This window comes from Anabrus simplex, chromosome X, assembly GCF_040414725.1.
Source record: "Anabrus simplex isolate iqAnaSimp1 chromosome X, ASM4041472v1, whole genome shotgun sequence".
Taxonomy (NCBI): Eukaryota; Metazoa; Arthropoda; class Insecta; order Orthoptera; family Tettigoniidae; genus Anabrus; species Anabrus simplex.
Window position 1 is genome coordinate 166263692 of NC_090279.1, and position 24203 is coordinate 166287894.

Here is a 24203-nt window from a genome sequence, read left to right on the forward strand (position 1 = left end):
GGAATATTATTTTTCCATTCAATATTTAAAGGATGTAAATACTTACATTATAACATGTTTCGGTCTATTAAACTTCTTCAGCTATTAATTAGAATATGTTAGTTTAATACACAAAGTGACTAACAGATGGCGATGGACAGCAACACGTAAGGTACAAATGGCCACACATGCTTGACATGACATGGGGTTTTTATGGACACCAACAACAAGTGCACAAACAGGCCAAGAGATGGCGTTGGACTGCAATACGTCAGTGATGTCACGTGAGACCCGTGCACGGTATGGAGCTGCCGTGAGAGAGAGAGCGTCAGATGCGCCTGCAATCGCGGCAACTTGACGTTACCAGAAAAGGAACTGTTAATGAAGCTTTGTTTATTTTGGTGTCAATAAAACCCAATTACATGCCAATAATGTATGTCAATAATTGCCTCCCTATCTCCAATATTCCATGAAGTATTGCCTCGTAAAATGTTAACGGACTTTTGAGTCACAATTCGCCTAACGACTTCCCGGCAAGACTCTGTTTTCACTTGATTATCGTACATAATTACCCTTTTCTCTCGAGTGTACACATTTGGAAGCATTATGAGAATTATACCGCGAAGTAGCACTTCACAACTCGAGAACAGTTTGAGCGACAGATCAACACTTAATACAACTTCTAAGTACGGACCTGAACTGAGAAGTGCGGTCATTTCCGTGGTGTCACTGCTCTGTGTAATGGGAAGTGATGAGTCAACGGGAGACAGATAAGGTGGGCGCGCCTGCCGGCCAACTAAAAAGAGAAACTCACTCTACTAGCTGAAAAGGAAAACAGAGAAGCGTGAAGAACGGACAATTGCTGCCAACCAGCCTCACGGCTGATGACTAGACAGATATTCCAAGCGTTATTGTATTTGTGTTGGTGTTTATTATTTTAACTACATCTCGGCATTCTACTTCAATACTAGGTAGGGACCCCATCCTCACTTACGCGCAGGTCGCCCATGGGAGTCAACTATAAAGACCCGCATAAAACCTCTCCGGATTCAACACGGAGAAAATGCGGACTGATTCCTGTGGGGAAGAGGGTGCAATACGTACACTTGAGGAGTTCCAGAGACGAAATCAATCCCAAGAGCATGGCAGGGTTTAGCAGGGAGGGAGAATAAAGGCAATCGCAAGGTTTATAGCCATCGTAAATGTACGGAGAAAGCCTACAGTGATGATGATTGAAACGGAATGCCGTAGTCTTTGAAGGAGATGAAAGTAATCTGAATAGAAGGAATTGTTATGTTCAATCTGCGCTGAGCTGGGATTTCTGTCTTAGGGGTCGCGGGTTACGGGCAGAGGAGAAACGGTATTATGGAGGAAAGGAATTGCAGTTAAAATACACCACTCTACTCCTTGTGATTCAGCGAAAGGGAGATGCTGAAGAAGCTAATCAAATGTGTATGTCTGTCAGTCTAAAGGATTTAATGTTTGGCAAGGAAAATCTGGTGATGAACTACAGAATATATGACTACCACAAAAGGGTATTCACAGTAATCTCCTACTGAGAAAAGTGGAGGAATATTATCAGTGTACAAAGGGAGATAATCAGACATTTCAAAGTATAGCGGATTTTTCTATCTCGCTGAGTCTTATACGTCTTGTGGTATTGCATTGAAAGATGCATGATACAGAAGAAGAAGATGATCTCTCTAATTCTCAAAAGAATGAAGACTTATAGGACGTTGATGAATAGAATAACATATTATTGCATAATAAGGAGTAGTAAAATCAAGGAAAGGCTTTCTCGAGAAAATAAATTTATTAACTTCGAACATATTTTGAAGACTTCTCTGGAATTTCATGGAGGCAACAATAAGAATATTCTGGGTAGGAGACCATTGATGAAGTCTTCAACTAGTTAGCCTGCGAGGGGTTGCGTCACGGTCCTTTAGACCGGGCGCATACATTTTTTATCCTATCGAAATAGTTTCACGGTATAAAGCTACCTCCTTTTCTGTTCCTTTCAATGAACTCGTCCACTAAACAGGTTTACGTTCGCTGTTCCCCCTTCCGTCACCAGTCAGTCAGTGAAAAGCTTTTTATGGAAGTCTGGTCGTTTCCACCGTGCGTGATGATCATGCTTGTTGTTTAAAGGGGGCATAACATCTAGGTCATCGGTCCCTCCTTACCTTAATACCCGATCCTTTATACCATGGGTGACTGCTGATGTTCGCCATCTTCGGTCTTTGTTGTCGGTATAGAAGTGTCTTGTGAGTTTCATGGATATATTTTTCTTCAATTATACAATATGTTTTGCTACAAAAACCGGTATTTAGTTCCATGGATATGCATTTCTTTAATAATACAATGTCTTTTTTCTAAAAAAAATATTTTTCTGTGGGATTGTAAATATGTTTGAGTAATATCACGTCAGTAGATTTGTGACATGTTCGAATGACAACGCAGTTGTTGTAAATTGATGAACGCAGCATTTTATTAACCCTTGTCTAGTCGCGCGAAAATTATTACGTTACTAGTCGCGCACGGAGGTAACCTCCGAGGTTAAAAATGCGCGTCCTTTTCGTCCTTTGAGAAGTTTCACGAATATATTTTGTTAAACTATACAATGCGTTTAACATTAAAAAGCTGGCATTTTTTCATGGATATGCGTGCCTTTAATAATACAACTTGTTTTGCTATAAAAGTTAGTATTTTGTTTCATGGGTATAATTTTCTTAGACAATACAATGTGTTTTGCAAAAAAAACTGGTATTTCGCTTCACGGACATATTTTTCTTAAAAAAATACAATGCGTGTTGCTATAAAACTTGTATTTTATACTCCCCAGTGTGCAACGCACCACTCAACCCTTTTGACGCGGCCCGGCAAGTGTTAAATAAAGAAAACGAGCTTTTAACAACCATCAAGGAACAGAAGATCAGGTATATCGTGAGAGGTGAACGATATGAACTTCTCCAACTAATCATGAAGGGTAAACTTGAAGGAATACGATCTATGGGGGATGGAGATATACCTGGCTTAAAGACCTGCGCCGCTGGTATGGACGAACTTACGTCGAAATTTTTCGAGCTGCTGTTTCAAGAGTTATCATAATCAATTGGATCGTCAACCTTCATAGGGAAACGGTGTGCTAAGAAGAAAAGTAACAAACTGAAATCAAATACTGTTCGTACGAGCGCCATAAAAATTAACAGCAATGTTGTCACAGTTTCATAGTGTTCTATTCAGAAAGCCGATATGCCCGTTGCTGTGAGTGCAATGAGATTGAAACCCTTCCTCATGTTATCGGTTTCTGCCGCAAAGGGGAGATCTGAAGAAATAACACGCAACATATACTCCCTGGCACGTAAACCTGTACACAAAGGATCCCCTGTTAATACTGAAGGTAGTGATTTTTAGTTACTTTTTAACTTTTAAGTTCGATTCAGTGTCGCTAACCGTAAAGTTTAGAGACCCTACTTGCCTATACGACATCTTACAGTTACTGTTTATCTGGCACGTTGGCACTATACAGCCATGGTTTATTTCGTGACTTGCGAGAATTACGTATTGCCACTGTCGTGTTGTTAAAATCATTAGTGTTACATTTGCGGTTATAATTAAACCTTATTTTAATTTTCTGTGGGATTGTAAATATGTTTGAGTAATATCACGTCAGTAGATTTGTGACAAGTTAGAATGACAACGCAGTTGCTGTAAATTGATGAACGCAGCATTTTATTAACCCTTGTCTAGTCGCGCGAAAATTATTACGTTACTAGTCGCGCACGGAGGTAACCTCCGAGGTTAAAAATGCGCGTCCTTTTCGTCCTTTGAGAAGTTGTTTTGTCATGTTCGTTTACAGTATAATTAAAAGAAATCCTTTAAGTACTTACAGGTTATTTTTACTCAGTTTGTTTGATCAAAAAGCAGAATACTGTAGACCTTAACTATGTCGAATGATCTTATGATATTAAATCCATGAGACTCACCATTACCTACGATGATCACATAAAATGAAATATGAAGTAATATTTTAAAAATAAGTTTAGAAGAACAGAACAACAAGGTTATCGACTTCCAAAATAAAAAAGTATGCACTAAAATATAAGGTAATTTACTTAATCGTACACGGAGGAAACGTCCAGGCGATGTCACTCGTCACAACAATGATCCTACACTCGCACACCGGATGCACGATCGCACCAAAATGCTGACAGGAAGAGTCCAAATGAACAAGGAGAAAGCTGTAGGGATGGGGAGACCCACAGTTCAAATATTAAGTTCAGTGCCGTGCAAAATGTAATCGGCCCGGAGGAAATCTCCGTGAGCGACTAATTAAAGGTTAATTACTGTCTTATTTCGTCAACTACTACTAGTAGTTGATTGGTACTCAGCGAACTACAATGTTTTGATAACGTCAGCGTGGAGTGGTAAGTTGCTACCAGACACGCTGACGGGGTCAGATGAAAGTGTAGAAGTAAGCCTACACATGGTTGCAAAATCTCTCCTTCTCTTCGTCTTTGTTAACCACCAAGCTCCGTCCAGCGGTTATAACTGCTGGTGAGAGCGATTATTCCTACTATTTCAAAATTCTTTCAACATCGTGAGTAGCCTCGCGATTCCCGACAATTATTATCGTGAATTTCCTCGCGCCGCCAGCAGTTACCACTACTGGTGGGGGCGATTATTCCTATTATTCCAAAATCTTTTCAACATCGTGAGTAGCCTCACGATTCCCCACAATTATTATCGTGAATTTCCTCGCGCCGCCAGCAGTTACCACTACTGGTGGGGGCGATTATTCCTATTATTCCAAAATCTTTTCAACATCGTGAGTAGCCTCGCGATTCCTGGAAAACGCCGTTTATTTGGTAACCTCCAGACTGCAAAACTCAGTGATCAGTGCGGGGAGGGCCCAATACTCCGGGCCCCACCGGGCAGTGGTCGTTGTGTGGAGGGTCCGCTTTACCTGTCACAGCATGTTTGTTTTGTATATTTTTTCGTTCAGTACGAACAAAACAGAGTCTAATTTGGAAGTGAGCTCTGTATAGACCCTTGGGAAATAAATAAATAAAATAAATAAGTCTTATTTCGTCCAATACTTACATATAGAATTCGATTAGAACGTCTAAGAAGCAAGAAAAATATACAAGAAGGTCTCCGAAAAGGAAAGAAGGATTACCTCCACTATAAAAATCAGTTAAGCTCAAGTGGAAGGAAATTCCATTATCAGCTTAACCTATCCTTGTCTTGTCACAACTTTGGAACGATTTGCAGACTTAGCTTTTGTGCATTCTTATTGACTTACGGCTTATGCATATGTATTATATTCGCGTGTGTGAATTATTACAGCGTGGTTTTTACTTCAGTCGTACAAATAATTGAGAATTTCAAGAAAGGAGATGAATGATTTGCAATAGACAAACAATAAAGAAAACGGTTACAGCAATGCATATATCAAAATAAAGGCAGAAATATATAACATTGAATTGAGTCAGTCAATTCCTCATTAAGCTTGAAAACCGACTTCATTATGAATATCTTGATTGATCATTCATTATCATTTACTTCGGTAAGGGAACCTCCATTATTGATACTTACATTGAGGTTTGTTTGTTGACGATTATGCCTCGTGATTTCAATATGTACCTAGTCAAGTTGGCAGCAGTGATCAGCCATTAAATAAAAACAATAGGGCGACGATATTTGCCTTTTAGTGCACAGCGTTACGTAACGAACATTGCCGACTAAGAAGAAGGATAGCTGACTGCTTTCGAAATACACACCAGTTCGAAGTTTAGTACACACTCGATTATCCGGGCACGGATTATCCAGTTTGCGGATTAACCGCGCACGTATTCGCTTTGTTAAAATATTGTAATTGAATACATTTGAATTAGACAATTTAATTGAGGCTGAAGTAAAAGAAAGTGATGAAAGTGTTTCACATTCTGTGGCTGTACAATGTATAGATGCCCTGTGGGATTACATGGGACAAAGGGGATTTGAATATGGTGACATTATTGCACCACGCAAAATACGTCTCGACGTAAGGAAGCAGGCGAACAACCAAAAGAAGAGAACCATTATAGACTTCTTAAGAACACAAAAGTGTGTGTGTGTGTGTTATCTCTAAATGTATTATAGCCTACTTTATATGGTACTGTATTTAAACATATTATAGAAGGCAATTTCCTTGGAATAAACACATGCTTTTGGATAATCCGATTATCCGTGTCATTCACCCCGGTAATTAGCCCGGATATTCGACAGTATACGGTACATGACGAAGCAACCTGTACGTCAACTGAAGGGTCCATAAAACGAGCGGAAATTGTAGTCAATGGCAGGAAATCCAACAAAGGTGTCATTATCGACCCAACAGTCAGATTTAAGCCAGATGAAAAGCATTCCAAAGAGTTTGATACAGAAAAAAGAAGAGGAACTATGAGCTTGCTTTCGTGACTTGGGACACAAGTATAAAATTAATAACAAGGAAGTTATTGGTATGTGGTTGGGTGTGCACAGGTTAAGCACACATTTCTCTTTGAATATTTTCAAAAGGTTTCGAGTTCATACTACTGTTCTACAAGAAATGTCAACTTCGATTTTGAGAGATTCATTTCAGATAGTACAAAATCATAAGTATAACTTAAAAATAATTTGAATAAATATAATCTATCTGTGGGGGGCGGGGAGAGTGTTGCTGCCCTAAAATAATTAAGTATTCCGACATTTAAGAAGAATTGTAATGAAAATGAATTAAACGTATTTTCTCATTGTTCTTATGGATTAATCGGTAGCAGCTACCCTAAGTAAATTTTCTCTCTCTCTGCGTTAGTTAGTTTACACGATCACAACGTATTTCAAACAGACCTTCAGTTTATTAGGCCGTAATGTGTGCGTCCTGTACAATATATTGCAAAGAGATGTGGAGTAGAGAAGAAAAAACGATCAGTGGTAGAACAAAGGACGAGAATACAAAAGGTGTTGCAACTCAGTATGACTTTAATATGCGCCATATGTGTTTCGGTTGACCTAACAAACTGAAAGTATATTTGAATTTTATGAAATGTGTTTCATTTCTCATTTGTCAAGTACTTATAGTAGTGACATAACTATGGAAAGGCAGTAATAGGTTAGAATTCAAACGTATTTAACCAAGGCACAAGTGCATGTTAGCCCGCAGTGAGATTTCCAAAAATGTTAGCGATCTGAACCATCAGAAACCCTAAAATTTATGCAACTCATCTACATAACTGTAGAACAGCCTTGTTCAAACAAATGTGCATTCTATAAGGGGCGATCAAATAGTTTCCGTTGGACGGCCGTACAGTCCTGCATCGGGATGCCAATCAGGCAAAATCGCCGTGAGCCTTGAGACAATTATTCCACCGACGCACTAGGGTGAAGATCCCCGTGTGGTAAAACAACGTGTCCTGCTGCGTTAAGAAGTCCGTAACATCCTCGTCTGTCAGGAAGCGTCGACCCTTCAAGGCCTGTGTGACGGGACTGAAGGAGTGATAATCCCAAGGGAAGAGATGAGAACTATAGGCCTCATCCACCGCCCGCTTGTTGTTGTCCGTAATAGATGAAGCTGGCCTCAAAGATCGACCGGCGTCTAGGCATAGAAACGCGACCCACACAGAACTTGGTGCATCATTCCACAATGGTGGTATTCGACAGACATGCAAAGTCTTCATTCTCCGATGGATGCCCACTGCTGTTTGTCCTTTAGCAGCCAAGAACAGAAAAACAGCGCGTTGGTCCTGTTTGGACGCATTTGGTCGCCACCTTTCTTCACGTGGCCGCATTTAACGCACGCACGTCGACAAGACACGACTGCCTTTGCCTACATGTCCGTGCTTATATACCCACATCGGAGTCGCACTACGTTGCATGTCCCATGCAGCTATGCCCTCAAACGGAAAATTTTGATCACGCCTTATAACCTACTGGTGTCCAAAATTCCTTTCCCTAGGCACAACAGTGTGTGAATTACATCGGTACAACTGCCACAGTGTTATATCAATAATTGCGTGATATATTCAATTAAAATATTTCTAAAGAAAGGAACATTAATTCTCGATTATGCCCAGTTCTACCGATAAACTCGCTGTTTTCCTTGTCCTGAAATGACCCTCAGAAAGCAAATTAAGTTTTCAGGACCTATACCAACGATTCGAGGATATCTCTGAAATAAAGTTGTCAAGGTAAATCTTGACCGTTTTCTTTGGTGAGGCGAATATAGAGACCACTTCAATGAACAAAACATAATATTGTGTGTTTCCCTTATATACAAAATATGACCTATAAAAACAATGAACTGTTATTTCAGAGAAGTGGAACTGCGACCATACCAGTTCTGTTGTTCGGCGGTATTTGTTTTTTCGAAGGGTAATATTATGTTATGATCTATCCCTCACGTGATTATACACAGGAGAGTGAGGGTTTGGATCTGTTCAACCCTTTAAGGGTGGAATAAGGATGTAACCAACAAATGTTTTAAAGTGAGATTTCAGTGGAAATAGTATACGTAATCACGCCTCTATGCTTTGGTGTCATCTTATGTCTTACATTTGAACATCAACCTGGTTTACAGCCAGTAGAACTTTGTCCTCGTGATATAAGGATGGCTTACTTACTTGACTTATTTCCTTTAATTCCATATGGAACATAGGGCCTCGATGAAATTTCTCCAGCTTGTTCTATCTGCCGCCAAAGCTATCACGTCCCTCCATGTCTTGTTAACTCCAGCAATCTCCTTATCTATGGTTCTCTTCCAGGTAATCCTCGGTCTGCCTTGCCTGCGACTGCCTTGTGGATTCCAACTCAATGCCTGCCTTGTGATACTCTCTTGTGGTCTTCTCAGGGTGTGCCCAATCCATCTCCATTTTCTTCTCATTATCTGTTCCTGTATGGGACTTTGACTTCTGGAATCCCAAAAGTCGTTGTTTGAGATGGTTTTTGGCCACCATATTCTCATAATGTACCTCAAACACCGATTTATAAAAGTCTGTAACCTTGTGGTAATGTCTTTGGTCACTTTCCAGGTCTCACTTCCATACAATAACACAGATTTAACGTTTGAGTTGAATATCCTTAGCTTCATTTTTATACGAATGTGAGGGGATCTCCATATTGGTCGTAACTGTGCAAAAGCTCCTTTGGCATTAGGCTTTATGTATACGACTGATATAAGGATGGAACACCTGTCAAATGCTTGTGCTGGTGTAATAGATCGTTTAAATGAAGATCATGAACGGATCACCTCTGTATTTTGACATATTTTCTTGGTATTACTTTTGTTATTGTTATTTCTATTATTACACTAATAATACTTGCAATCTTTTGTATTCAAAATGCGTGTACAGGATTTTCCTTCTGTTATATACAAATGTAAGACATGCGTCCAGATCATTTTTTGGCCAATATGAACCAGACAGAAAAGATAATTCCACCGTCGAACTATATACATATTTTAAATCAAAGACATCCTTACGAACCCAAACTAAGCCCCACTCACCAAACACACAGACACCTTTCCAGTCAACATAATTATAATAACAATAATAATTATGTTACGTGCCAGCGCTGTGGTAGCCCATGTCGGTAGTTCCAGGAAGGGGCTAGTGACTCACACGACCTAGGATCTCCCAGCCGGCTTGTAGGCTGGGGCCGGCCTTTCCGTGTATTATTCTCGTCGACCGGCTTACCTGTGAGTTTCTTGAAGATTCAACGGGAATATTCTGTCTGTAGTCACCTCGCGAAATTTCTGGCTCAAATCAGCCGAGCTATAAAAAGGGAGACTAGCCGCGGACAGTCAGTCAGTGTTGGACTCCGTGTGATACTCGGTGTTGTGGGGTTTGGTGGCTGAGGTGAGGACGACAGAGGTGTTGGCTGTCGCCAGTGTCCCTCCGAGGTCTGAACGGGGAGCTGTTGTTGTGGTGTCGGAGAGACCAGTGAGTAGGTGGAGACGAAAGAGCGGGAGACTCAACTCTGTGTTCCTGTATTTCTGTGAACTGAGGTTCAGCGAGGGAAGCCGCTATCGTGAGTGTGAAGGTAAATGGACCTTTGTTAATGTTCACTGTTGTGAGTATCGTTCTGCTGCTGAATACTTTTGAGCTCTTTAGTTGTTCACTGCATGGGACTGTGTGAATTTCTGGACTATCTGTGGAGGCATGCCATTATTATTATTAATATTATTTTCCTACTCACTGGTTGAATGGTCAGCTTTGAGGCCTTCGATTCAGAGGACCCTGGGTTCGATTCCCGAACGGGTCGGGTGTTTTAATCAAGTGTAAGAAATTCTTCTGGCTCTGAGATTGGGTGTTTGTCCCAACCCTTTCCCCTTCATATTCAGATAACACACTACACTACCAACCACCACAGAACCACGCAATAGTGATTACATCCCTCCGTGTAGGGTTGCAGTCAGGAAAGGCATTCGGCCGTAAAACAGGGCCATATCATATACAGTTTGCACCCGCGACCCCACAGGTGTGGGAAAAGCGGAAGAAAAATGAACTGGAATTTTTAACATTTAGCACGGCCGAGATAGACAGGTCTTTCTCACAGCCAAAAATCTTAATTTCGATTGTTTCACCTTAGCTGGATGTCATTAGTGAGTTAAAGAAATATATCATTTTAATGAAGTTTGAATTGTTGTCCTTTCTTGACACGTGATTTAATTTACAAGGGACAGTCAAATGAAAATTGAATACCCGGTACAACATGACCATGCAAAGGTTTCTTTCAAAATTAATCACCAAAAACGCTAATACATTGATGTCCCACTGGGAAACGAGACGATCACTTCTAGTTATGTAGAAAGAGGTAGGTCACAGACCGTTCCACAACCGTACCCGCTGTTACATTTCCTCGTCGTAATGAAGCCGACAGCATGAACGGAGCAATGGCTAATGCCGACTTCAACACGACTTCCTTCCTCCATGATTAGTCGACTTTCCCGAATAAGACTATCAGTCCGCCCTATCATGTCAGGAGTAATGGCTCGGTGGGCTTGTCCTCGGAATCTCCTATCTCCCTCGCGCACACTCGTCATGGACATGCAGCGTTCGTCATACATAGCAGATATGCGACGACGAGTTTCGCGTACTCCAGCACCCTCACCCACCAGAAAACGAACCACACTTCTCTGCTCTTCTTTGCTTGCTTCCATTTCTACATCTGGACGAACACACTAGGCCAGTCCGCGCACCAACAAAGACATATTATCCCAACAACTGCGTGCACTTTTGAATTGTCACTATGCAGTTCTCCTACCACAGCGATGGCAGTACCGATACTTAACAGCAGTGTTGCCACCTTTCGCAAGGAATGTGTGTTATGCATAGCCGACTACAGCCGGAGTCATGTAAGTTTGGCAACGTCCAGTGGAGGCCAAGGGAAAGCGCGGATTCTATCCATGTATGTTGACGTCTAGTGAACTTCGTCTCGTGTTTCTTTTAATTTTTCACGGAGATAGGTTCGAGTATATATAAGAAGATAAGTGATAGAATAAGCATGCATAGAGCCTATTATCGAAATAATGTGAAGGCTAAGCAGGGCCGAGTGGCTTGGACTGTAGATCTGGCTTTCTAAGTCCAGCTCAGTCCGCTGGTATTTGAAAGTGCTCAAATACGTCAGCCTCGTGTCGGTACATTTATGGCACGTTAAAGACCTCCTTCGGGACAAAATTCCGGCATCTTGGCGTCTCCCAAAAACCGTAAAAGTAGTTAGTGGGACGTTAAATCAATAACGTTATTATTTGTGAAGGTGCGGACTGAATTTGGCTTATTAATAAAATGTTTCGTGTATTTGCAGATGCCCAGAAAATGTTGTGTTTCCATGTATCGTAACAACTATAGCATTAAAAAAGGTTTTTTTTGCCTCGTTTAGTTTTCCTTGAGACGAGGAATTAAAACAAAAATGGATTTGTCATTTTAAACGGGACAATTAGGAACCTGGGAAGGATTCAGCCGCATGCATAAAACAAGCCACACACGAAAGTTTTTCAACAGGGGATCCGTGGTAGAGTGTCGGCCTCCGAATCCCAAGATAGCGGGTTCAAACCCGGCAGAGGTAGTCGGATTTTTGAAGGGCGGAAGAAAGTCCATTCGACACTCCATGTCGTAGGATGTCGGCATGTAAAAGATCTCTGGTGATACATTTGGTATTTACCCGATAAAATTTATTAAATCTCAGCCACAGACGCCCAAGAGAGATCCGGTTTACTCTGTCTGCCATCTAGCAGATCTAGAGTAAAACGGAACGTCGAAATTAACGAGCAGACAGCCAGATGGCGTCAAATCGAAATGTCTGCACACGGTAGCTGAGGCCATACTATTATTATTATTATTATTATTATTATTATTATTATTATTATTATTATTATTATTATTATTATTATTATTAGGGGATAAAATTAGTAAAGTCAACGTAACTATACTACCACCGAAACCTAATGATCTTCTCCCTGATGCATGTCCAATTATTTTCCCAAATTTGCCAAAAATTTTGTCATCGAAAAGTGTTAAGTGAAAAAGATCCTGAAGGTAGGAGCCTGGAAATGTAGAGTAGGGTAAACAAGAAGATGGATGATATGCCATATATAACCCATTTACTCAAAATTCACTAAGATATGAATGTCACTGTACTGTAGATGTTAAGTTATCAGGTGTTGTTAAAAGAGATGACATGTTTAGCAGATGGTAAAATATCAAAATGGTCTCAACTAAATGCGTATTTAAATTATATAGGAACCACTTCTTGTAGTGTTAGTGTTAAATGTGTACAAATAGATCTATTAAAATGCTTCACAATCGCATGGAGTATCGCGAGGTAAGTAGTGAAAGCACACTCTTTGTCTTGCCTCATATTTTTGAGGGAACTATTCGAACTTTGCACTAAAAGGGCCGGACTGAGTGACTTAGCGCTGGCCTTCTGACCCCAATTTCTCAGGTTCGATCCTGGCTCAGTCCGGTAGTATTAGAAGGTGCTTAAATACGTCAGCCTCGTGTCGGTAGATTTACTGGCACGTAAAATAACTTCTCGCACATCGACGTCTCCAAAAACTACAAACGTTGTCAGTGGGACGTAAAGAAAATATTATTATTATTATTATTATTATTATTATTATTATTATTATTATTATTATTATTATTATTATTATTATTATTTGCACTAAAAGGAAAAAGAGTTATGCCTGTTGCTCACGGTTAAATTTTCTCTCAAATTTAATTTTATAAAATTTCTGTTGCTCACGGTCAAATTCAAGTTTTATAAAACCTTTGATAAAATTTTTCATAAAATAGGACATGTTCTATTCCATAAAATTAATTTCACGGCACGAACCAATCAGCGAACCTGACATCACGATGATGCTGGCGCTACGTCATGAGAAGATTGTGAAGCTCGATTGTAAACAAACACTTCTTTGTAAAATGGCAGGACCCGGGTGGACTAAAGAAGCTGTTAGTGTTTTACTGGACGAATACCAGAAATATTCATACTTGTACGAGATTAAAACGCCACTTTACTACAACAGAAATGCAAGAAGAGGGGCAGAAAACACAATCGCCGAATTCTTATATGAATGTTGGTCTTCTAACCTCAACTAATTTTCGACCAAGGACAGCAATCCTCTACCTTCTTCTCTTCTTTTGATCAAATCCCGAGCCCAGCATTTCCTGGCATTTCTTTTCTTCCTTTTTACCACAGTACAACATGTAACTGAAGCTAAAGCAGCAATTTTTGCTTTGTTTTTTGGAGCCATACTCTCAAACACACTGTAAGTTGAACAGCTGATTCTTGCTTTATAAGTTTATCGATAGATGGCAGCACATATACATCTTAATTCAGAAGTGAGTTCATAGATAGTCATCCCGATGTTTTCACGGATTTTATAAAATAATTTTACCGTGAGCAACACAACTTGTTTTCACCAAATCTTTATAAAATTAATTGTACAATCAATTTTACGAAACATTTTATCGTAAGCAATAGGCATTAGGCCCTACAAAAAGTTTCGTTTGGAACTGTGAAAGCAAATTGTTTACTGCCAGGAAAAGTTTTTGAAGAACTTCAGAGGTGGGTTAGTTAGTGGTGTCACCACATTGTGTTGTGTGTGTCTGCAGGTGAAAATTATAAATAATTTATGTCCTCTCTATCCCGAGCTGCTTTAGGAAGAGATGATAATCAACACTTCTGGTTTGAACGCCGTCATTGTGGGCGTGACAACAATGGTGCGATAGACTATTTATTGTCTACATTTTCCAATGTCGTGTTAAATAAGTGGTCAAAGCAGATGAAGAACACAAGTTATGTCAGCAGTGAGGATGAAAACACTAAGCGGAGGAAGCTGTCATCGCTCCACAATAACTGAGCCTGTGAGTGCTGTTCTTAAAGTGTTTTGTTTTTATTAATGTAAAATGTATGTTTCTAATTTCAGCGAATGCATTTACTGATGTGTGTGTTTCTTAGTACCCTTTTACGACGAGTGTGCATTTAAAATAGTTATCGTGTTGGTCTAAATGTAGTGAATATGGGTGAAGTCATTCAAAATCGGACACGCCCCCTTTTCTCTCGGCCTCCGCTTGATAGATAGATACAGCGTTGCCAAGCGTACCTTCCGGCTTTAACTGTAGATGGCTCTGGTGTTATGGCGGTGTTCGATTTTCATTTGACTGCCCCTTATTTTATAGTGTAGATTAGAAATTCCTTTAGGGTCGAATGATCGTTGAGTTTATGTTATGTTGAAGAACTTCAGAGGTGGGTTAGTTAGTGTTTATTTTTTCAATTATATTTTCTTTTACTGTATACGTTTCCTTTTTCACATATTTTCTAAATTTTATTCATTCAGAATAGTTTCCGGAGGCTTAATAACAAAACACTTATAAATTCACTATACATAGGCACATTCGCTGACATCGAGGAGAATTCCCCTCGACACTCCATGTATGTATATATGTCTTGCTCAGGTTGCTACAACCAAGCCCACTGCGGCGTTCACATGGTTGCGGTGGTGAATACAAGAAGCCACCTGAGTACCAGAATCAGTTGTACCCAATGATTAGTTGCTTGCCTGTATTTCCAACTGTGCATTGGATTCCATTTTTTGCAGTCAAATTATTTCTCTGCTCCACCAACTATATCTTGCGTTGCACAGCTCTCTGTGGGTAGCAAACGTTGATTCACTTTTTCTCTTACATAGAAACTGAGCATTTCAAACAGACTAATATGAGGGTCACATTTTTCTTATTTGCTCTTATTTAAAAATGATTTTGTTTTGTTTATGGTCTGTTCATAAATAGTGAAATGAATTCTTTGACAGACTAGTCTATTGGTTGGAAATTTTAAGTTGTATCCGTTAAGCTTTATTTGTATTAATAAAATTACGTAATACTTGGCCATCATGTTTAAGTGCAGACCTAAATAATAACGTTCTGAATGAAGTAATTCATACCGAAAACTAGAAAACTATTCTGAAAAAAATGCAATGTTTCCAATTGACTTTACGGATCCCCTTTCAAACTGGTGGGAATACTGGAGAAAAATATCAACAAACTCTTTAACATTGCTACTCACATATCATAGCCTTTAAATAAGGTTTGATTTATTCAAAAACAACCGGGCTAGTTGGTCGTGCGGTTAGGGGCGCACGGCAGTGAGCTTGCAGACGGGAGAGAGTGGGTTGGAATCCCACTGTCGGCAGCCCTGAAGATGGTTTTCCATGGTTTCACATTTTCACACCAGGCAAATGCTGGGGCTGGAGATTAATTAAGGCCACGGCCTATTCCTTCCAACTTCTAGCCCTTTCCTATTCCATCGTCGCAATAAGACCTATCTGTGTCGGTGCGACGTAAAACAACTAGCAAAAATAACTTAAAAACAAATTTTAGGGGTGACGCGGTCACCATCTCATGAACCCCCGTGGGTGGGGCCTGCAGAATAACACCCGTGGTATTCCTTGCTTGTCTAAGAGGCTACTAAAAGGGGGACCGGGGGCATGGGTTGGCGATCACGGGGCCCCATACGATCAGTCCTAGCATTGCTTCGATCTATCCCATCCGGCCTCCATGGTCAACGCTTGTTCTTTTCCGACCCCAATGCCATTAGGTTCCGAGGCCTGGGGATCTTTCATTTACTGGCCCTTCGTAGAGCTTGACTTTCTTAGGCCGATACTTTCAGTTTTGAATCTTTGAAACCGTTTCTTTTTTCTCTCTTATCAGTGTTGCTAGAGGATGGTCATCCAGTTGTACTTCATTTTAAAACAACAATCGCCACCACCATCACCACCACACCAACCCGCGCTCTTAATTTAAAAGTCCTTGGAACGCCCCTTACGACAGACAAGGGGAAATCTGGATGTATTTTACCGACACCCCACTTAGAGAGGAGTCACTTTAGGTTAACAGTAGTTCAAGAAACGATGTCTTAGTTCTCTTCATACTTGAAAACTGGGTGACATTTGTTCCAAGTAACTAATCTCATTTTGGTCCGTATTGAAGATACAGTAAGTAAAACACTTCCAAGATTAAAATTATTGTGTCCACCTTTTCAATACAAATATATTTTTTAGTGATTTAAATCTGTATGAATTAAAAACACCAGTTAGGGACATGTTTCGCCCTAGTTATGGGCATCTTCAGCCTATTACTAAATCTTAAGGTCAGGAATTAAAACTATAAACATCGGAACTTAATACTAATACAATGGTCTTATGCTCTTTACATAGTTTACAATATGTACAGTATGTACAATATGTACATTAACTTTGCCAGAATTTACAAACAACGAATTAATTTATTTTATAATGACCAGACATTCAAATTTTAGATTGGATTGATCACAGCGTGAATTGGGGTTTCTTAAATTGTATTGACTAGAGATATTTTTTTAAGTATTAAGTTAAGTTTACTATTTAATTCCCATGTTTATAGTTTTAATTCTTGACCTTAAGATTTAGTATTTGGCTGAAGATGCCCATAACTAGGGCGAAACATGTCCCTAACTGGTGTTTCTAATTCATGTAAATTTTAATCACTAAAAAATATATTTGTATTGAAAAGGTGGACACAATAATTTTAATCTTGAAAGTGTTTTACTTATTGTTACTTATTGACATTTGTTCGTCGAAAAATACTGATATATTTGAGGATTCATTACTTAAACTTGTTTATATCCTACACTTCCTATATTTAGTATGGTCTAAATATGATAATCCTTCCACTGTACAACTTAATTTCAATGTTTCCCCAATATGAGGTTCTAAGAGTAGAGGGAAGTATCCTAAAAATTATTAATCCTCAGAAAAAAGAAGTTTCGTACACTGCCTTGTTGTGTAAAAGATAAGTTTCAGTTTAAAACGTTTGCCAATTTTTAAAAACCTACAAATAACAAAATATTGGAAATTCAATCATATTTGTTACTGTTTAAGCACAACATCAACTGAAAAGAAATTATAATTTACAAGGTTTTCTTTTTTGCAACACACTTCTTCCACGACGTTTCACTATATTTTCGTGCTTTTCTGAATTTCTGCAGTAGATGTAGAACTTACCCCAATTTTACGTTCACAGAATGATCAACTCCATTCTACCAAATATTTCATCTTTCATTAACATAGCATTCATGATCGTTTAAAATTTGTACCATAAACTGTAACTTTGGAAATAATATTTAAACCGAGAATGTTTCAAGCAGAACTTGCAGTTTCAGTGAGAAAAAAAATAAAAAACAGAAGTAATCATAAGTTGGTAAAGTTTTAAGTAAATTTTGTTTAGAAAACAGTGAAAATTTATACCATTGACACTAAAATTCTCGAACGGAAAACACAACGATTTTCCATAATTTGATGTAGATAGTATGGTGCATAGCCTATTTCTAGTGATGTGAACAAATATACGAGATTGCGAAATTCACCAAAATACCACGAAATATGTGGGCTCGTTGCTTTGCAGTTAAATATAAGCTGGAGTTATTCTTGTTGCTGTAGTTGTCCAACTCTTGTCGGGAATGAAGTGAGGTGGATCCACGTAGCCAGTTTCTACGACCGGATACTCTTCCTGCGATCAAATCCATCAGAGGAGTTAATGAAATCAAATGAATGACGTGATGTACGGCAGAAGGAAGGGAGACGGTGAAATTCTATGCCGGCACATAGCCTAATCTCGAATAGCACCAAGAGCGATGGGCGAATCAGCACTGACATTGTTATACACTATAGCTAATTCCACGTTAAGAAAACAGTATTGCCCTTACGGACCTACAACGAACGAACACACCCCCCTCGTAGACGCCCACAATTCATCGTGATTAAGCAATATTATAATGTACTTTACATTGTATTATGAAAGAAAGAAGAAGAGATGAGATATTTATTGTCCGAGTGTTATTAAAATAACTACTGACGGTTTTCCAATTCATAAATACTTTCCCAGGGAGGAAGCACAATGGAGGGAACTGCCATCGCTTTGTTGCCGTCCTTAATTTCCCTTCTGTGTCGCTCTGGTACATGTACGCGAATATCATTACTCTGCGAATCCTGGTAGCTTATTACTGTTGTAAAGGAAACCTCTAGTTATGTGTTGCGTATCCTTTCATAGTCTTTATATCAGTGTGGACTCCTCTTGTCTTCAGTGTTATCTCATTAATTAGCCTACGTGTGTGATTTCTTTATTTAACATTAATACGGTAATTTATTTACTCCATGGATGAGTCTGAGGAAGAAACGAAGCTATGCTTAATTGTCAGCGTATTTTCTTCCCGCTTTTACCTCGAACTTAAATACTGAGTTTCACACATTTGCATGCCACCATTTTCCCGAGATTCAGTTCAACAGAGCCGTTCGATATGGCAACCCTGTTGCCATAAGAACAATACTGTTTCCCTAACATGGAATGAGCTATAGCGGGAGTGGAACGTGTTACACCATGAAGAACCACTCCGAAATTTATCAAAGTTTGTTGAGATGTTCACCACGTAACAGGTATTAAATGATTGAACGTTCAGCCCATTCGGAACTATCACCATCATCATCAGTATGAGGTATGATCCCCACGGGCGAGAATACACTTTTGTACTCGGTGTGGAATGGAAGCGAACAGCCCCCGATTGTCGTCTTGAGGGATTTCTTGTCATGCCTGAAACACATGCTGTGTCAATTCATGAAGATTGCTGGCTGGAAGCTGGTATGACCGTATACGTCTTCCCATCACATCCCAGACATGTTCTATAGGTGGCATATCAGGGAACCGGAGAGGTTAGTCAAGGATCCATTCATTCCCAAAGGCATTTCTTGTGTGATCTGAAGTGTAGGCTCTTGCATTATCCTGCTGAAATATGCCATTTGGTTCCTTAGAAATGAAGGGTATGACAACAGGGTTTACGATTCTTGTAACATACTGGCGAGCTTGTAGTCCCCCTTCAACACGTACCAAATCCGTCCTGTTGTCATATCCACGAGTGATTCCACGAGTTGGAGAGGTATGTGCCTCGATAATCTCTTCTTTCTGTGACCTCACCAGGTCGTCTACGGACATGTTCACGTCGGTCTGAACTCCACAAACAGAAGCGATACTCATCGCTGAACACCAAAGAATGTCACTCGATGTCCCAGTTGACTCTGGCCCTACACCATGCGAGTCTCCGTTGTCTGTGGTTTGGTGTCAGGGGTAAACAAAGCATGGCAACTCGAGGTCTCACCCAGTTTCCAGAAATCTGTTCTCGAAGGTGCATGGTGACACTCTGCCTGCAACCTCTGCTCGTACTTCAGCTGTTGTCATCCGCCTGTTGGTCAGAGCCAATTGACGAACCCTACGATCTTCTAGTGGTGTAGTCCTTATGGAAGGACTCGTGCCTGCTCTTCGTACCAAACTCTTGTCCTGAGTCCACCTTGACACTACTCCTCGTTCTGCAGTCATTGCACTACAGCCAACTGTCTGCGCATTCTTTCGGTATGATGTTACTATATCCCTCACGCCAATGATTCGATCTTTCACAAAGTTCGAAATATGGCCAGAAGCTGCCCATGCACGTCCTCTAAGCATGCTGCGTTAAGATCACTACTTGAAAAGAGACAGTAACGTTAGACACACCCAACAGTCAGCACGTACACATACTAACCGCCATCGTTTGGAATGGCGTTTTCGTGTATTAACAATTAGGCCGTATGAGGATGAAATTTTAATCACCATATCTCACGGCATGGGAATACTGGGATATAAGTTTGGTGGCTTTCGATCAAGGTGCTCATGGTGTATGTCGTCAATCCTTATGAATAGTGCGGAGAGGTGTCGAATTGAATCCAGTCTATTGGCACGTAATCCAGTGATTAGAAATTGAGATGGTATTCCTTTGTGTGTTTGTTTGTTCTGGATAGGCTCGAAAGCTACTGAACCTATTGAGCTAAAATTTGGTACGGATATAGCTTGCTAATTGTTTCCGTGTTAGCGACAGGCATCCTTTCGAAGCCTAGCTGGCCGGCAGTGTTTACATTTATTGTTCGTGGAGTGCCAGGATTTTTGCAACTAAAGACACAGCGTTGTTAGCTATCCACCGAAAACTTGAGGTTGAAGGACGGTTGGAGTAACAGTTCTTGATGTTTGTCCACTGAGAGCGAGCAGAGAGACTGTACAGAACTGCAACTTTGGAGACCTGACAAGCGATTTCTCTGAAAAAGCATGCTATCGGTCATGAGCCATCCGTTATTGATCACAGCAGAGACTACTGTAGACATCATATATCTGTTCACTATGAGCAGGTGGTGCAGGGTAACGTTTGAGTCACCAAACGTTCCAACTCTGTACCATATCATGAGGATCCTCTGCATCGACACTCCCTACTGCAGCCCTGGGCTTCGTTTACCCTGTCGCGGAATATTTCACTCCAGCTTGGGTGAATAGTACTCACACAGGACCTTTTGACACACAGCTCAACCACACCATGCGTCTTATGACTGGCGTAATTAGATCTACACCTACTTTCTGGCTACCCATACTTAGCCACATACAACCTCTTTCTATATGCACTTGTACGGGAGAACGAAAAGCTACAGATAAGTCCTCACCACCCTGTTCACGAAGACCGTCATGATCCGCTCTCGTCACCACCCCTGGAAACTGCAAGGATGTTAGTTGACAACGGGTTTAATTCCTTACTAATGCCAGGTGGATACTCACGCATGGCAGATTAATGACACGACGGAACAACTTAAGACGTCGGGCATATCGTGGCCTTGTATTGCCACGCATGATCTGATCGGTTCTTAATCGAATGAGAACCAACGTTGGCAGTAGTGAGGATTTCCTGTACGAGTGGAAGAAAATAACTTCTCCAAGGTGTGACTGTGGAATTGAAAAGCAGACTGTTCGCCATTTAATTCAAGAATGTTTTCTGAGAGCCTTTCCTGGCGATCCAACAGCAAACCAAAGCAAAGCTATCTCCGTACAGGCCATGAAGGTCCTTGGAGGGGTGGAACGTAAAGGCTTCCACTATTCGTAACCTCGGCACGTGATGGGGTAGAGTGGTTATCTCTACACCCGGCTGCCTTTACCTCCAGGAATTAACTTGGTACTTATTTTTGGTGTAGGCTGGCTGAACTTCAGGGCCATTTGCACCTCCGGAAGTGGAAATCGCTTTTCTTATATTTTAAAACTTCATGACCGATATTCGAACCCACGTTCTTCCCGGTTAACTGAGCACGCCTTTACCTCGTTGGTCAGACAGCCTCTTAAAAGGGAACTGAGCCAACGGCACGTGATGTTCCCAAGCGGTCACCCATCCAAGTACAGATCACGCCCAATGTTGCTTAACTACGGTCATCGGACGAGAACCGGTGTATTCAACATGGTATGGCCGTTGGCGATCCAACAGAGTTCCTGGTATTGATGGAGGAATCAATAGACTACATTCGTGGCCTGGATATTGGTTTTTTATTTCAGAGCATTGTAAATATTAAGTGTTAGTGATGTAGCCCTCCTCTCCTCTCACCTCCTCCGATACAAATATTCTGGTCTGAGAGACGGCGTCTTCGGCTGGGACGCCCACCTCTTGATTCAGGGGAGGAATGAAAACATTTATTAGTAGTAACGGGTAAATTGAGCATTATTTGATGGACGTCGTCATGTGAAAACAAAACTGTTCGTGAATACATTAGGAGCAGATGTTAAAGATCCGCGTGAAAGGATTTTGGAACCTCGACTTTCTGTTGTTTGATCTCTACAGATTATAACGATATCAGTTCAAAGGGGCCTAACAGCTAGTTCATCGGTCCCTAACGGTACGAGGTGAAAATTAAAACTTCAAAATGTATCCACTGACTAAAATATTAAACGAATGATGATGGGAAAATGACTATGAATCCAAAACAATCAGTTGATAAATTCACAATGCCTTCTTTTCTGAGATGATGTTTGTTATAAAGAAAGGAGTCCAAATCCAGGTAACCGGGCCCCTCATAATAGTACTAATCGCTGGTAAATTCGAACCATGGTGTTCCTCCTATAGTGGTGCTAATCATAAGTAAGCCAACGGCCATACAATGTCCTCGTCCGATCACGGCAGTTAAGCAACATTGGGCGTGGTCAGTATTTGGATGGGTGACCGCTTGGGAACACCATGTGCCGTTGGCTCAGTTCTCTTTTAGGGGCAAAATATCTATATAGGTCGACGCCGCGAACAAATAGCATTTATCCTAAAAGATCACAGGTAACGTAAACTCATGGTGTTCCTCGCATGGTGGTACTAATCACGGGAATGCAGACCCATTGTATGTCACACATAATGGCACCACTCGCAGGCAACACAGACCCGTGTTGTTCTTCACATAGTGGGACTATTCACGTAGGGGATACCGTGGGTGTATTATTCATCTGCGTTCCCCACTCACGGTGGGTGATCTCTACAGTACTTAGATGACGCTTAGGAGAAAAAATGTATCCTCTATGCTGACGAGAAAGCACAACATAGAGAGTGGATAAAGGAAAAATAGGAAGACAGTCATTTCTCTTTATTATTCGGATTGAAACAGAACTCACGACCACAAAACCGTTCTCTTGCAAGAGTAAGAGAATCTGTTATTTTCGGAAAAGTTATTTTTTCTGTAGGATCAGGTTTCACACAATTCTTGTGTTGAGCTCTGTGAGCATAATATTTCTTTTTCCATTCGTTCAGTTCATCCTTCATCCGGACTATGTCTAGTTTATAAGTGGCTACTTCAGAATCGCGCATGTTCAACTCAGCTATGGTAACTTTCATGAGTTCTGTCTTCTCCCGGAGGGCGAGTTTTGTTTTATTTAATAACACAAGTGTTTCAGGACCAGGTCTTTTTTTAAGTATGTTCTGCAATTCAAGGTAACACCTTTCAACTTCCTGAATTTTTTCTTCTCTCTGAAATAAGCTGTAGGATTGGTTCAGTAATCGTTTCTGCAGCATATGAATTTTATATATTAGTTCTAAACGGGTTGGATCTGTACATTCTAATCTTCGCCAACGATGGATATTCAAAGGAGTCTGAAGTTCTTCTTCCAAAGCACGACATTTCAGTCTTTCTTGGGTTAAATCTCGTTCCAAGTACTTGATCTCATGACGTAAATCTAGGGTGTTCTGTAAGCTTCGGGTGAGCAACATCTTATCTTTCCTGAAAGAGAGTAGCATTATTAATATTATGATAATATCGTCAGCGAGATAGAGCTAAAGAAATGGATAATAATAATAATAATAATAATAATAATAATAATAATAATAATAATAATAATAATAATAATATGTGATGTTGGGTATTCACTCGAAGGCTGGTTTGATCCTCCACAGCTCTACCAAAAGCTGTCATAGGTAGCCTAGGCGTCACTGAAGAGGCATACTAGGGAAAAGAGGAGTGAAATAGTTTCCCGTTCATCGTCACTACACTTCATAAGAACATTAGGCCTATAATGACAATCGTTCTAGAACGTTAATATTGTCTAGAACAAAAAAAAAATTAATAGCTGCCGATATAGAGTACGGGACTGCGCATGTGCCAGCCAAGTTAACGAATAGATATCTCTCGCTCACGGCCCTCTGAGTTAGTGGGTGATTTATCGAACCGATAGATGTATTTTACGTTTGTGCAACGCATAAACACAAGTTAACCATTCAATAACTCCTTTGGTCCGCTCTCAGGACGTGTCCGAAGAAAACGTTCCTTCTTTTCCTTATGACGTCCGAGTTTTTCTCTATCTTGGTAT

At 40.4% G+C, this 24203-nt stretch overlaps 1 protein-coding gene and 1 non-coding gene across 2 annotated transcripts in view; both read right to left on the bottom strand.

Annotated features, from left to right (window-relative positions):
* Positions 1-24203, bottom strand: part of LOC136886748 (uncharacterized) — a 595319-nt gene that overhangs the window by 513761 nt on the left and 57355 nt on the right. The gene's annotated exons all lie outside the window — the stretch shown is intronic.
* LOC136886895 (5S ribosomal RNA) lies at positions 21724-21842 on the bottom strand. The gene has a single exon (XR_010861864.2). It is a non-coding gene; the product is annotated as a 5S ribosomal RNA (ribosomal RNA).